At 41.3% G+C, this 15,904-nt stretch overlaps 1 protein-coding gene across 1 annotated transcript in view; it reads left to right on the plus strand.

Moving 5' to 3' along the window:
* Positions 1-15,675, plus strand: part of LOC109869926 (urotensin-2 receptor) — an 81,270-nt gene extending 65,595 nt beyond the window's left edge. Inside the window, exon 4 of the mRNA XM_020460239.2 lies at positions 11,894-15,675. The gene's annotated coding sequence lies outside the window, so the exon portion shown is untranslated. The remainder of the gene's footprint in view (positions 1-11,893) is intronic.
* The last annotated feature ends 229 nt before the right edge of the window (positions 15,676-15,904 follow it).

The raw sequence follows: 15,904 nt of genomic DNA on the forward strand, positions 1-15,904 counted from the left end.
ACTAATATGAGATATGAGTCTCCAGGTTCAGTGATTTTTGCAGTTGTTCCAGTCATTGGCAGCAGAGAACTGGGAGGCAAGGCGGCCAGAGGAGGAATTGGCTTTGGGGGTGACCAGGGAAATATACCTACTGGAACGCGTGCTACGGGTGGGTGCTGCTATGGTGACCAGTGAGCTGAGATAAGGTGGGGCTTTACACAGCAAAGACTTGTAGATGACCTGGAGCCAGTGGGTTTGGCGACGAGTATGAAGCGAGGGCCAGTCAACGAGAGCGTACAGGTCGCAGTGGTGGGTGGTATATGGGGCTTTGGTGACAAAACAGATGGCACTGTGATAGTCCGCATCCAGTTTGTTGAGTGTTGGGGCTATTTTGGAAATGACATTGCCGAAATCGAGGATCGGTAGGATAGTCAGTTTTACGAGGGTATGTTTGGCAGCATGAGTGAAGGGTGCTTTGTTGTGAAATAGGAAGCCGATTCAAGATTACATTCTGGATTGGAGATGCTTAATGTGAGTCTGGAAGGAGAGTTTACAGTCTAACCAGACACCTAGTTGTCCACATATTCTAAGTCAGAACCGTCCAGAGTAGTGATGCTGGACAGGTGGGCAGATGCAGGCAGCGATCGGTTGAAGAGCATGCATTTAGTTTAACTTGCATTTAAGAGCAGTTGGAGGCCACGGAAGGAGAGTTGTATGGCATTGAAGCTCGTCTGGAGGTTAGTTAACACAGTGTCCAAAGAAGGGCCAGAAGTATACAAAATGGTGTCGTCTGTGTAGAGGTGGATCAGAGAATCACCCGCAGCAAGAGTGACATTATCGATGTATACAGAGAAGAGAGTCGGCCCGAGAATTGAACCCTGTGGCACTCCCATAGAGACTGCCAGAGGTTCGGACAACAGGCCCTCCGATTTGACACACTGAACTCTATCAGAGAAGTAGTTGGTGAACCAGGCGAGGCAGTCATTTGAGAAACTAAGGCTGTTGAGTCTGCCGATAAGAATGTGGTGATTGACAGTGTCGAAAGCCTTGGCCAGGTCAATGAATACGGCTGCACAGTATTGTCTCTTATCGATGGCGGTTATGATATCATTTAGGACCTTGAGCGTGGATGAGGTGAATCCATGACCAGCTCTGAAACCAGATTGAAGCCCTACTGAATTGAATTGAGTCAAATAGACTTTAATTCAGTCAAGCAGAAATGTGTTTAGTCAAATTGATTTAGAATTTAATGAATGGGGAAGGACGTGTTTGACAGATCACAGTGGAAGCATCGACTGCTGCTCAGAAGAATTAATGTTGTATGAATGGCACTCACAAAAGCCAGAGCTAACAGCCTGTAAGTTGTTATTGATGGAGGTTGTTGTAAATTGAATGAACAACTTAGCAGTAATTGTATTAGACAGCCGAGAGAGATAACGCAAACCAATAGATCCAATAGCTCTTGATCACTGTTGCGTGCATGTTGCTTCATGTTTATCACACAAACCCAGACCCATATTTCCATTTCCCATTGTCAGTTGTTATGTTGCATGGTGCGATTCTGTTGTGACTTGCACGCTATGGAGAGTTAGAGACTACGCTAAAACCCACAGCTCGCGTGTGCTGGGCGAGAAAGTAGTAATATTAGGGGGAAAAGGCAAGAGCGATCATTAAAATACACATAGTCTGAGGACAAATCCTGGAGGATATAATCTTCTTGGGATGAAAAACACTTCCACATGTCAGCAGAGCTACAATAGGGCTAGCACTCATCATTGACTGGTGTCCAGATAGATGTAGGCAGAGATGTATTAGCAACACTTTGGGCTGTAAATGATGATCAATGGCAGATGTAATCACTATACAGTATTTTGTTATCGTTATATAGTCTGCTGATGTCTCCGTTAGGAATCCAAAGCGTGTTGCAATGTAGACTGTTTTAGTCTGGGTGTGATTAATCTGGGTCATAAAATCACACTGTTCAGGGGTTTAGTCCTTGTAATGAACTGAACTGAAAAATGTTTCCACCTTAGAGAAAGGAGGCCACAGGGAGAGAAGAGTGATAAATATGCGGTCTGCAGGTGTGTGGAGTGCTAGTATGAGTATGCACATACACGCACACATATATATACATGCATACTTACAGGCTCAGCAGGGTAATGGAGAGCAGGCTTATAAAATGAGAACAGATAACCTGACCTAACCAGACAGGAATCAGAGAGAGAGAGAGAGAGAGAGAGAGAGAGAGAGAGAGAGAGAGAGAGAGAGAGAGAGAGAGAGAGAGAGAGAGAGAGAGAGAGAGAGAGAGAGAGAGAGAGAGAGAGAGAGAGAGAGAGAGAGAGAGAGAGAGAGAGAGAGAGAGAGAGAGAGAGAGAGAGAGAGAGAGAGAGAGAGAGAGAGAGAGAGAGAGAGAGAGAGAGAGAGAGAGAGAGAGAGAGAGAGAGAGAGAGAGAGAGAGAGAGAGAGAGAGAGAGAGAGGGATTTTTTTCCAACTGCTTACACACAAAATCTTTTCATGTCACACGATTTTCTCAAAGTGCAAAACTACACACCAAATGTGCAAAACCAAACCATAAGCTATTTCTCAGCCTTTGACTCAGTTGTCAATTGCATAAAACACTTTTTTCAAAACACTACACACAATTCTCAACCTAAAACACAAAAATCTAACAGGAAGTGACTTGCTTTCCTTTTCCAAACACAACCAATCAAAATGCTACACTTATTCACCAGGTCACACACACACTCCTCAAATGTGCAAACACTAATAGCTTAACTGATCACTAACCAATCACTGCTTTACTGTAGTATAGGCCTATAAATAGGTCAAAGGTCAGATTACCTGTTTTGAACAATGGATGCCAACAATGGACAGAGAGCAAGAGGAGTAGGAGGGAGAGGAAGAGGAAAAGGGCAAAGAAGAGAATGAAGGAGAGGCATCTCTAATGAGATTAGGGCAAAATGTATGCAGTTATGGCAAAATCAACCACGGTTTGACCATGAGAGAGGCTGGACTGAGAGTTCAAAGAGTCCAGCCCAATTTGAGTTGATTTACAGTGGCGTCCATAATTCGAACCTTCAGAAATGAGAACAGGTATGCAACTATCTAATGACTATTTTAGCATTACAGTAATGTACTGTAAAATACATATGACTTCATAGTATTGCATAAACATTTGTAACTCTAAGCCATCCATTTACTGCACTGCATTGAATGAATGAGGTTGGTTATCATGCTGTACTACATTTCTTTTGTACATTGTTTACAGTTCCTATGCTGAACACATACTGTGTTTGAATTCTGTACAGAGTGGAAAGGCAAAGACATCATGGAGGACGAGGAGGCTTGTTTATAGATGTACAAGAAACTGCAATTATAAATATGGTCTATGTGGGGACATAGAGGTTGCCTCTGTCCTAGGTTGGATACGCCATGATAGGAAATACTTTCCTCGATGTTTGGCAAGAGAAAACGTATCTTGTGATGTGGACGAAGTATCGTGGCCAGACTCAGGCTGGAGAAGAGATGAAGCGTAGCTTAGCACTGGTGACTGCCCCCCCCCCCCCCCCCCCCCCCCCCCTACCAATTCCTGTACTGCCCCCTCGGGACCCCACACACACAATTGTGTTCTTTACTGTATTCTAAAGAATATACTTTTGGTTTACATATGTTTATGGTTTTGTTGTATGCTACTGTATACCACAGTAATGTTTGGCCTAATAAATATTTTCTGTTTCTACATTGCATTGGTGTTTACAGTGTACTTGTTACCCCTCTCATCAGATTACTTTCACTGTAGAACATTGTATTGAAATGTAGATATAAGCCTATGAAAGACCAAAGAGCTTTAGATTTAGAACAACAGTGTTTACATGGTATATCCAAAAATGTAGTATTATGAAAGCGGTGTTTGTCATTTGATGCAAATGCTTCATTCTGACATGTGTTTATGGCATTTTGAATGCAGTGTTACATTTTGAAGAAGATGTGAGGCATTTTGCATTTTGTTTGTGCAGTTTTGGGAATTGTGTGTAGAGTTTTGAAAAAAAGGAGACAGTTTTGAAAACTTGTGTAAGCAGTTGGAAAAAACTGTAAATTGATGTAGAGAAGAGAGGAGAGAGAGCACAACCATTAAACTGAATTAAAGAAGAGGAGGGAGACTGGCTGTTAAAAATATGTTTAAAAAAAAGACAATCGGAGTGAAAACAGCTTCAGTGAATCTCATGCCAGCACATGCTACAGCCCACTGACCACATGTGACTAAGTAGTAGTAGGACACAGCTAAGACAGACAGACAGTAAGCTCTCCAGACTATCCTGCCAAAGAAGCCATGAGGCACAGAAGGCCTTATTTCCTCTGTGAGTGTCTGTGAGTGCGCGTGTGTATTCGTAAAGCCTTATTTCTTGCGCTCGGGGAGCCCTTTACGACCTGTGTGTTCTGCAGTTATGGACTCTATTGGACCTGCTAAAGCAGACACACAAACTCAGACATGCACACACACCCACATACACAGAGCAGTTTGTGATGGATTGCTATGTCATGCTGCTATGTGTTTAGCACCAACCAGGGAAACGTGGCATTAGTGAATTTATCTTGGGGTAGTTAGCACAGGCCTCAGCTGGTCATAGACTGCTGTCCGTGCTATATTCTTTGTGTGTGTGTGTGTGTGTGTGTCTCTCCACATCTGCCTTTGCTGGGATGTGAATCCTTCGTACCATCTGTGTTCAGAGGTACAGGGTGTCTCTAAAATGCTACACTCTCAAACCATGAAACATGAAACCATGTGATACATTTATAACCTACACGTCAGTGTTTAAAACTTAAACATGATGCATTTAGATGTGCTAATAAGTGTTTGCATCTTAAACATAGGCATTCAGAATGCAAGATTGAACATGAAAGTCAGCTTTTTCCAGACAGTTTCTTACTAGGAGAACACATACAGTGCAATCAGAAACTATTCACATCCCTTGACTTTTCCACATTTTGTTGTGTTACAAAGTGAGATTAAAATTGGTTAAATGTTCTTGTTTTTGTCAACGATCTACACAGAATACTCTGTAATGTCAAAGAGGAAGAAAAATTATAACATTTGTAAAGCAACAAATGACAAATAAAACACTAATATATATTGATTAGATAAGTACTTAAAGCCCTGAGTCAATACATGTTAGAATCACCATTGGCAGCGATTACATTTGTGATTATTTCTGGTGCTTTCCACACCTGGATTGTGCAAAATTTGGCCATTATTCTCTTCACAATTCTTTAAACTCTGTCAAATTGGTTTTTGATCATTGCTAGACAACCATTTTTAAGTCTTGCCATACTGTAGCTCTTCTAGCAGATGTAAGTCAAAACTGTAACTAGGCCACTCAGGAACATTCACTGTCTTCTTGGTAAGCAACTCTGATGTAGATTGGGCCTTATGTTTTAGCTTATTGTCCTGAATTTATTTCCCAGTGTCTGGTGGAAAACAGACTGAACCAGGTTTTCCTCTAGGATTTTGCCTGTGCAAATCATTAAGGACTCCCCAGTCCTTAACAATCATACCCATAACACGATGCAGCCACGGCTATGCTTGAAAATTTGGAGAGTTGTACCTAATTATGTGTTTCATTGGATTTGCACAAAACATAACACTGCAAACATAACATCACAACTGCAGACCACGTGTAACCATGCTACCTCAGGACCTGCACAACTGGTTTCTTCACCTGCAGGATCGAAAGAGACCAGACAGCTGATGAAACTGAGGAGTATTTCTGTCAGTAATAAAGCCCTTTTGTGGGGAAAAAACGTAATCTGATTGCCTCAGCCTTGCTCCCCATGGCTGAGACCTTGACCAGTCATGTGAAATCCATAACTAGGGCCTAATACATTCATTTCAATTGACTTTTTTCCTTACATGAACTGTAACTCATGTTACATTGCATGTTGCATGTTGCATGTTATATTTTTGTTCAGCATACGTTTCTCTGTACCAACAACAACAAAGTTTTGCCCTTATGGTGCCCGTGCCACTTCATTTGGTTGTGGAGGCCGATACAAGAGCCACACACACTCACACAGGAACGCTAGCACACACACCGTAGTTCTTCCTCTCTATCTGTCCTTCTATGATCCTGCTCACGTCGTTACCCAGACTGTGACCTAGCTCTGAACAAGATGAAACAATTCCTAAAGAAAAGGAGAGAGACAAAAATACATAAACACTGCTTCCTTCCCTTTCATGATCTGCCACTTTCTCTCAGCAGGCCTAGGTCACACACACACACACACACACACACACACACACACACACACACACACACACACACACACACACACACACACACACACACACACACACACAGGGTGAGGGTTCCTCTTCCAGCAAACAGAGCTATTTGTTCGCATCATCACAAGTAATTTTTTTTAAGGGTTAGATCAGCTTTAATATTGAAAATATATTGCAGCGTCCATCAATGCAATTGTCTGCATCACTTCCAATCCCCCAATCACTTCCAATCTTTCCAATTCCCTATATATACCAGTCAAAAGTCAGGACACGCCTACTCATTCAAGGGTATGTCTTTATTTTTACTATTTTCTACATTGTAGAATAATAGTTTAGACATCAAAACTCTGAAATAACACATATGGAGTCTTGTAGTAACCAAAAAAGTGTCAAACAAATCAAAAACAAAAAAATTCTTCAAAGTAGACACCCTTTGCCTTGATAACAGCTTTGCACACGCTTGGCATTCTCTCAACCAGCTTCATGAGGTAGTCACCTGGAATGCATTTCAATTAACATGTGTGCCTTGTTAAAAGCACATTTGTGGAATTCCTTTCCTTCTTAATTGAAGCATAAAAGTGAAAGTGATCAGGTGAATTTATGAAGTGAGTGGACAGAGAAATACAGCTTCACTCTACCCAATTAGAGCAGCCGGATCAACGTGCAGCCCACCCTTTTCTTTACAGACAAGCAAACTAGCCAGTTGAGTTACTTAGACAGTGTAGCACTGTAGCACCTTACTTGACTGACTGACATGAGAAAGATGTTTAGTTTTCACATCACTGATGATTACAAAAATATTCCGATCATAATTATATCCAGAAAATTGCCCATATCTGTTATGATACTCATTTTGTCCGACTACTCGGCACACCTCTAGTTGAATTTTGTATTTTTATTTAACCTTTATTTTTCTAGGCAAGTCAGTTAAGAACAAATTCTTATTTACAATGACGGCCGACCCCGTCCACACCTGGATGACGCTGGGCCAATTGTGCGCTGCCCTATGGGACTCCCAATCATGGCCGGATTGTGATACAAACCATTGAAGAGCAGTTATGCAGACAGTGTGAGATACAGAACAATAAGAAGAGTAACAAACATTGTAATTCCTCCAGTAAATGTAAACCTCAATAGTATAATCCATCTGATTTGTACAGCTCTGCTAACGTGCTCTGTCTAATACTCAGGTGTATGACTACTTATACTGGGGACCGTCAGAAGAACTCCAGATGAATTATGTCTAAAAGGAGGCATCTAAGTAGTCAAGTGCATTCCTTCCCACTTCTCATCTCCATCTTTACTGATCTGAAAAATGACAGAGTGTGGTTGACACCTACTAGGTGGGTGAGACTATTGAGATATAGTGGGTTATGATATTATTGACACCCTTAATGAAGATGAGCAAAAAAATAATAATAATAATAATAATAATACATAATAAAAATACAAATACAAAGCTATATTGTATGCAAAAAAATAGGGACATTATATTATTTTATACTAATGCATTGTATTCTGCGTTCTCATTTCGACGCCAAACCCACCATTGGTGTGCATGGCCAACGAACTATATTTCCATGTCATCCAAGAAATGTAAATGCCTGGAGTTTGCTAAAAGGCATTGGTACTTGGAATGGAACTAGTGCTTAGGCCAGATGACAAGAAAAATAAACCTCTTTGGCCATGCACACCAGTGGTGGGTTTGGAGTCAAATTGAGAATGCATGAGCAGAAAACAACCCCATATCTACTGTATAATATGGTGGTGGGTCTTTGAAGTTATGGGCTATATTGCTTCCACTGGTCCTGGGGTCCTTAAGGTCAATGGCATCATGAACATTACCCAGTACCAGGATATTTTTACCAAAAACCTTGTTGCCTTTGCCAGAAGGCTGAAACTTGTCCCCGAGTGGGTCTTCCAGCAAGACAATAACCACACATCAAAATCGACAAATAAGATGTTATTTGGCCACCAAATCAACATCTTGCAATGGCCATTTCAGTCTCTGGACTTGAAACCCTTTGAAATCCTGTGGTTTGTCCATAAGCGCAGATGAAGGATCTTTAGGATTCTGCATGGAGGAATGATTTAAGATCCCTCCCAATGTGTTCTCAAACTCATAAGTGTCGTTATCCTTGCAAGGTGAGGTATTGAAATGAATTGAAAACAGGGGTATGAAAATAGTTTAGCCCTACGTTTTATTGAAAACAAATGTTTGCTTGTTATGTAAAACGTCTTTCTCTGAGCAATTGTTTAAGTATTAAATTATATAATTTCCCAGTTTTTTGAGCCTCGAAAAAGCACAGTATTTTCTTGCTCATCTTTATCAACAGTGTCAATAATTTCAGACCACACTGTACATCCATAGTCCCAGCCTCCCTGATGGACATCTTCTGGAAGCAGTGAGTCATCAGGATATCCAACAGTTGAAATTTGTATTCACCCGCAACCTGCATTTATAATGATTGCCAGGGTTAGGAACAGCTGGAGGAGACTACCTGATCCATCTAAACTGGAATAAGCATTTCAGTAATGGGTGCAAATATTATAACTAAATGATTGGATTAGTTCAGAAAATTGTATGTTATTTATCTTTGTGTAGCATAATATTAATCACTCAATGTACTATGCATGCAAAAAAAAAAAAAGGATATTAAAAACAATTTAAAAAATTAGACCTGCCTGGGATTTTTGTTTTCATTTGTTGTTATATCTTTAAAAAACTGTTGGTGTGACTTCTCATTTAGTTTTGAGTCAGTACCACAAACATTTTAAGTAATAACAACTTTTTATTAACTTAGAGTTCAACTTGCTATTAGTATTTGAGAAAAAATGCATTTACAGTGCACACACACACACATGCGCACACACACGCACGCACACACACACACGTGTCCCTCTGCGAATAAATATTTCCCCCTAGAGAGGGTTTTTAATATCCCCCTAGAGAGGGTTTTTAATTTCCCCCTAGAGGGTATTTAGTCCTAAGCAGGGATAAGCAGAGAAGAACTCCGAAATCACACCTCTCCAGAGCTGCTGAGAGAGAGGGACTGAACACCATGGATGACCATGTCTCAACACTCTATATTTCCTCATTTTTCTCCAACCATACAGTCCTTGCGTCTAACCATAGAATTAGACTGGAATGAATCACAAATGAGACATCAGACATTCTAATTTCAAGTCAGTGTTCCACCATTACGTCATGTCGGAATGTCTGTGCATGACCAAGCACTTCTCAGTGCTGAGGCCTAACTCCTAACTCAGAAGCATTAGACATTGGATACACTGGCTGGGTGCTTCTGCCTGGTGGCTGGAACAAATTTGTCAGACTCTCTCTCTGTGCTTTATTTTGTCTGTTTACTTGTGTGCATGAGCCTAATGGTTAAAGGTCTTTCTCCAACTCAGGAAATGAATACAGCTTGGCAATTATAACCACATCCATAACCTTTAAAAGACAACAGGAGTATGTATAATGCTAATGCAAAGATCAACATTTCCTGGATACATTTCCTGAATATACTTATAGGACAAAGCATTTCTCATTTCCATTGGTGCTTATGCCCAGCTGTTGCGATCTAGAGAAAGTCTAGCCCTTACAGCTGATATGAAGCTACTGTGTGTGTGTGAGATTGGGACTCCCTGGTACAGTGTGAGTTGGGTTTGGCGTGGGGTGTGGGGGGTCCGTGGGTGTCTTTTAACAATTTCTTTGGATTCCTCATGTCTTACTCATTGTTAGAAAAAGGTTAGGTCCAAATCGGATGTTAGGTACTATATTTGTTGAATACTATGAATGCCATACATTGAAATGGCCAATTTGGGTGCAATCAATTAGCTTAATTTCTCAGAAATAAAATGATATTTTACACAAAATAATGTGCTAATCTTATATGTTTATAACTACCAAAAAGATTTCAGAACAATCTGAGGTGGTGGGTATCATGGCTTGCAGAAATGACATTTAGCGACCCCTTGGTGTTTCTGCCCAGCTGTTGAGGTCCAGTGAAAGACTAGACCTTCTTACAGCTGATATGAAGCTACTATGTGTGGGATGATCGGGACTCCCTGGTACAGAGTGAGTTGTGAGGGATTCTTTCATGGGTCATGGAAAGAAATTATAACCACAAACACTGTTTATGTTTTTTCAGGTCAAAGGGAAACTCTGAAAGCTCTTGTTGGATCGCAACACAAAAACTGCTCTAGACTCTAACGGAATGGGTAGCTCGGATTAGAATAAACAGAGAATGCTGTCATAAGAGAGAGACAGCATTGTAACAGAATAGAGAGACGACATTGTATCAGAATAGAGACAGTGATTATTAGAATGACAATGAAGACGGTGCAGGTAATCTGTGAGCAGCAGGGATGGCTAGTGCCGCCGTATGGCAGGGAGAGTTGGGGGTGTGAATGCCACCTCTCTGATCCTCATTCGCTCTGATTATACCATGGTAGCGAGAGGGACAGATGGGAAAAGAAAGTGGAACTCTCCACCAATAATATAGCAATTGACAGCTCAATCTATTCTAGCTTCCATTTCCAATCTTTCTCTGAAGAGTCAAAAGTGATGTCCTCTCTTTGTCTCACGGGTGTGTAGAAGGAGTTCCATCCCAGCACAATCACACCTGATTCAACGAATCAACTGATCATCAAGCCATTGATTAGTAAAGTAAGGTGTGTCAGAGGCTGCGTTTACACAGGCAGCCTAATTCTGATCATTTTCCACAAATGTGTCTTTTGACCATCAGCCCAAAATGTGTCAAAAGATCAGATTTGGAATGCCTGTGTAAACGCAGCCTGCTGGGCTGATGTGTATTAGTGAGATACAGCCACAGTGAGAGCATACATTTTATAGAGAGCTCCTCTCAGCACTTCTCATGCCAACAGCGACGGCACAAACCGTGTGGAAAATAAGACTCTTTACAAGGCCCTCTGTAAAACCCATGCTAAGCTCTCGCTCTCTCTATGTGTTTGTGTGTTTCTTCTGTAACGATAGGGGAAAGTCTCTCATTTAGGGGACTGGGTGGTGTTAGTTGTTCCAGTTAGGAACTCCTGTAAACTCATCTGCATGTGGAAACAGTTTTGTCCGGACACTTGTTAAACAGGAGTACTGCACATCTACACAAACATGCACAAACATGCACACACACACACACACACACACACACACACACACACACACACACACACACACACACACACACACACACACAGACACACACACACACACACACGCTGTAAACGTGTATATTTCTCTTGCCATAATGACCTCGTCTGGGCAGGCTAACAGAAGGTCTGATCCTCCACACATAGGCTGTGTCCATCACCTCCAAACACACACTGTGCCAGATAACCACTATCCAGTTCTGTGTGTTAACAAAGCTGTTAGGAACAACTAGAGAATACATATGGCAGACGTGTAGGTGCAAACAATAGCAGAGATAGAGGCGTTGATGCTTGAGTGTGTGTGTATGTGGGGGGGGGGGTTGAGTTTGTGTACAGGGAGATGAACAAGGTTTGCTGTGCCACCTCTACGCTTTGGCATTTCTCTAGAAGCTCTGGAGAGACCCGTCTTGCCACTCAGATTTACAGCCACTGTATTAATGGTCCTTTGTCCTCTGTTTCACTCCCAGGTTCAGAGGGGACAGGAGGAGAAGGAGAAAGAGGAAGGAGTGGACATAGCAGATCCTACTGCTTAAACTCGTCATCATGGAACTGGAAAGAGGAAGACGATGCAGTGAAGGAGGGGGATAAGGAGGGAAGGAAGAAAGTGCAGTGCACTCAGCAGACCTCACTCGTTCTTTTATCGGAAGAGGCAAGATGAATCTGGATGCTTCTTGGACTAATGTAAAGAGATAACAATCTTAATTTACCCTCCAAACCAGCCTCCCCTGAGCGACGGCAGTGACTTCAACACACACAGGAACCATAGAGCTGGCAGCTCTTTGCCAAGATTCAATTCAGAGCAAAAAAAGTGTAGGCCATATAGAAATAATGACACTAATTGAAAATCATTAAACAAAATAATGTTTTAATCAGCCTAATCAAGGTGTAGATTACATCACACATTCCAGTGTTTGAACTTGTAAAACAGCTGCACAGGATTTCTACTCCCTGTGATAATTATATCGCTGGGAGCCGCTTGTGGATTTGACAGCTCCAAACCAGTTACACCGCTTAAACAAAAGCAATGATAAGTTATGTGTTTGTAGTTCACCACGGGTTACTGCTGATCTGATTGAATATTGTCCCTTGTTTCTTTACGCTTGTTTATAAAGCACACCAAGTTCTCAGCATCCTGTTTAGGTTGTGTGTGTCACGCACCGACTTCCTGTGGATGACTGTTTCAGACAGACATTTTGGGAAGTGTCAGACATTCTCACTTTCCATTGATCCCTTGCCGCGCTCCATCAGAAACCCTGTTCAATCTGTCACATAATTTGAAAACTTTAGGCCACAAGTGTTTAAGTCCATTTCTATGTAGTGTTGGGATTTTCTGCTCTTTTGAGTTCACATAATTCTTTGTTAATTCCAAATTCAGTTATTCATAGAACAAAACGAGGACAATATTCTATATCGAAGTTGATTCAGTTTCAATGACATTCTTTTTTCTTCTGTGCAAGGTTTGTACATGTTTCATGTTGAGGGAGACAATGAAATACATATTTTCTGCTTTTGTTCTGTTCAACCAGAAAAGTTTTAGCAATGTTGTGTGTGTGTGTGTGTGTGTGTGTGCGCGCCCAAGTTTGTACTGGTGTGTGTATGACTGTGGTCGGGCTCATGTATGCAAGTTTTCATCAATCAACAATGTTGTCAAATACTAAATACAGAGGGAGCAAACAAGTTATTAATGAACAAACAAAGAAAAGAGACTGTTTACTATAAGCCTTCAACCGTTTGGTTAACACAATACTCTCTTCTTCAAAGACCCACGTCAATCACACCAGGAGACTGAAACGGACCATTCTAATATAATGGCAGTGAATGAACAATTCAACAAGATGCGTCCGAGCCTAGGGACTGTGAAAGGGCTTCAACTGTGGCAGATCGAGGTCTGACATATGCTTTATGAATATACTGTATCTGATTACAAAAACTATCAGGCCAAGTGTTACAGAAGTCATCTGTTTCAAATCAAGACAAGGGTAGAATTCTGCTTTTAAAAGACATTTACCGAACAAGATACATTTGTTGGCAAATGAAATATATGGACGCTGTACATTTCTCAGTCGTCGCGATTGTTGTTGATGTTGTAATTGTAATGTCTTTGCAAAAATGCTATTGTTTACGCAACTATCCAAACTCCTTTGCATGTCAGGCAGACAAAATCACATTTACCCATGGCACTAGTATGTACACACACACATTCACACACACACACACACACACACACACACACACACACACACACACACACACACACACACACACACACACACACACACACACACACACACACACACACACACACACACACACACACACACACACACACACACACACACACACACACACGAGCCCTGCACAGGCCCAATCGCTTCTGCCAAATGTAAGGCAGAAATAACTTCCTCCATTCTTACGTAAATCCATTAGCTACTCCTCTCTATGTGTCACCCACTCCCTGCGCACAGCTCACTCTGCGTGCATGTATTTCCATAGCAATGTCTCCACAGCCACAAAGTCATAAACCAGCCTATTTTTTACCACTTATTTTCTTAAATCTTATTCTAAACCTAACCCAAAAACGTAACTCTAACGTTAATGACACTACTAACCGTAAATTAAGACCAAAAAACACATTTTTGATTTCATGAATTCTTACGATATAGACCATTTTTCTTTTTTGGCTGTATTATCTAAGAGAAACCTTTTGCTTGGCCTGCTCTGCTCAATTACCAGACATTAGAGAGCAGTTAGCTGTCAGCTAGCTACTTTTTGTCAATCTAAACAACGAACAAAACTCAAGAAACATTATTATTTTCTGTGAAAGCACTTCTGACATCATGTTATGATCTTATTAGTAAGATATGACCACACCGCGCAGCAGAGCAGGTGATCAATGTAGTGATACCCGTGCCCCACCTGTACCTTAGTTATTGGCGACAAAACAGGCCCTACCCATCCCTAACATGATGTGGAATGTCAGGACCCATCGGGCTCAGGTGGGGTAGCAGAGCTCTAACACACACCTCCAGGGAGATGCACTTGGCTTTTCACAGGGCAGACATCTGTGCCTGGAGACTGATAACGACTCTAGCAGACCCTGCTCCAGTCTACTGCTTAACATGTTAAAAGGAGAAGTTGCCTTTTTTTTTTTTTACAACCAAATCTCTATTTCTGATGGAAATGGCAGGTTATATGTTCCAGACACCTTTTTTTATGATTTCACTTGTTTTTAATGTTGTACACATGAAATTATGTCATTCTGAACTTTTGCGGATACATTTCAGAATGACACACTTTTATGTATGCCACATTTAAAGACCTGCATCACTATACTGAGAGTTTTGCTGTTTCTAAAAGGATATAAAAATAAAAATAAATTGCCTTTGTTAATGTTTTTTGATTCCCGGTTTTGGGTAAGTTTCTCAAAAACTGAAAGTGAATTCACAGAAAAGTTACAGTTTGTGCGACTCGAGCCATTTCCAGTACGCAGGTGTGCAGGCCAGGTGTGCAGGCCAGGTGTACAGGCCAGGTGTGCAGGCCAGGTGTGCAGGCCAGGTGTGCAGGCCAGGTGTGCAGGCCAGGTGTGCAGGCCAGGTGTGCAGGCCAGGTGTGCAGGCCAGGTGTGTCCATGTACTATTTGATTTGATTTGACTTTTTTTTAAACTAGTGAAATCACAAAAACAAGGTGACGTCACCCTTCTATAACATGCCATTCACATCAAAAATCTTGATTTGGTTGTAAAAAAGAAAGCTTTTCTTTTAATGTTTTTGTCATATCGGGAACCAAGATGTTTCTATATTTCCTTCTGGCTAACACAAACAACGTAGCTATATTGCGCTCTTTGGCTCCGATTTGCTCCCTTGATCACACCCAAACACACACACAAACGTACACACGCACACACGTACACACACACAAACGTACACACACACACAAATGTACACACACACCTCTTTTGTGGTGGCAAATACTCGAAGATGGGATATTCACGTTTGAGTCGATCCCCATTTTGAAGATTGGAAATGTAAACAGCTTAGTTTTGGGTCCGGGACAGGACCAGGGCCACAAACACACACACACACCCTGATCAAATGCGGATTGTTTTCTTGTTCCTATTGTTGGGTTTAGTCAGTTTGCTTTGCTGGTGTAAACGTGTTGCCTTCCTGCCATACTTTATTTAAGACAACCGCCAGCGCTGCGCTGTGTCCATCTACAATATGAGCACTTATTAAAAAGAACTCTGTTTAACTCCTCCGAGTTTTCCTCCTTTTGTGTTTCGGGTTCAAATGGGCCAAGCAGAGATTTAAAGGGTCGTTAGTCAGAGTAATTAACCTGGAGTTATATAATCATAATTATATAACAAATATACATTTTCAAAGTTGAAAGATTTTGATGACTAAACAAAAAAGGTGGTAAATGAGAGATCAGCTCACTGACCATTTTACTCCCCCTAGCAGAGCTGGTTAGGCTGTTTTTA

Source organism: Oncorhynchus kisutch, linkage group LG25 (genome assembly GCF_002021735.2).
Source record: "Oncorhynchus kisutch isolate 150728-3 linkage group LG25, Okis_V2, whole genome shotgun sequence".
Lineage (NCBI taxonomy): Eukaryota > Metazoa > Chordata > Actinopteri > Salmoniformes > Salmonidae > Oncorhynchus > Oncorhynchus kisutch.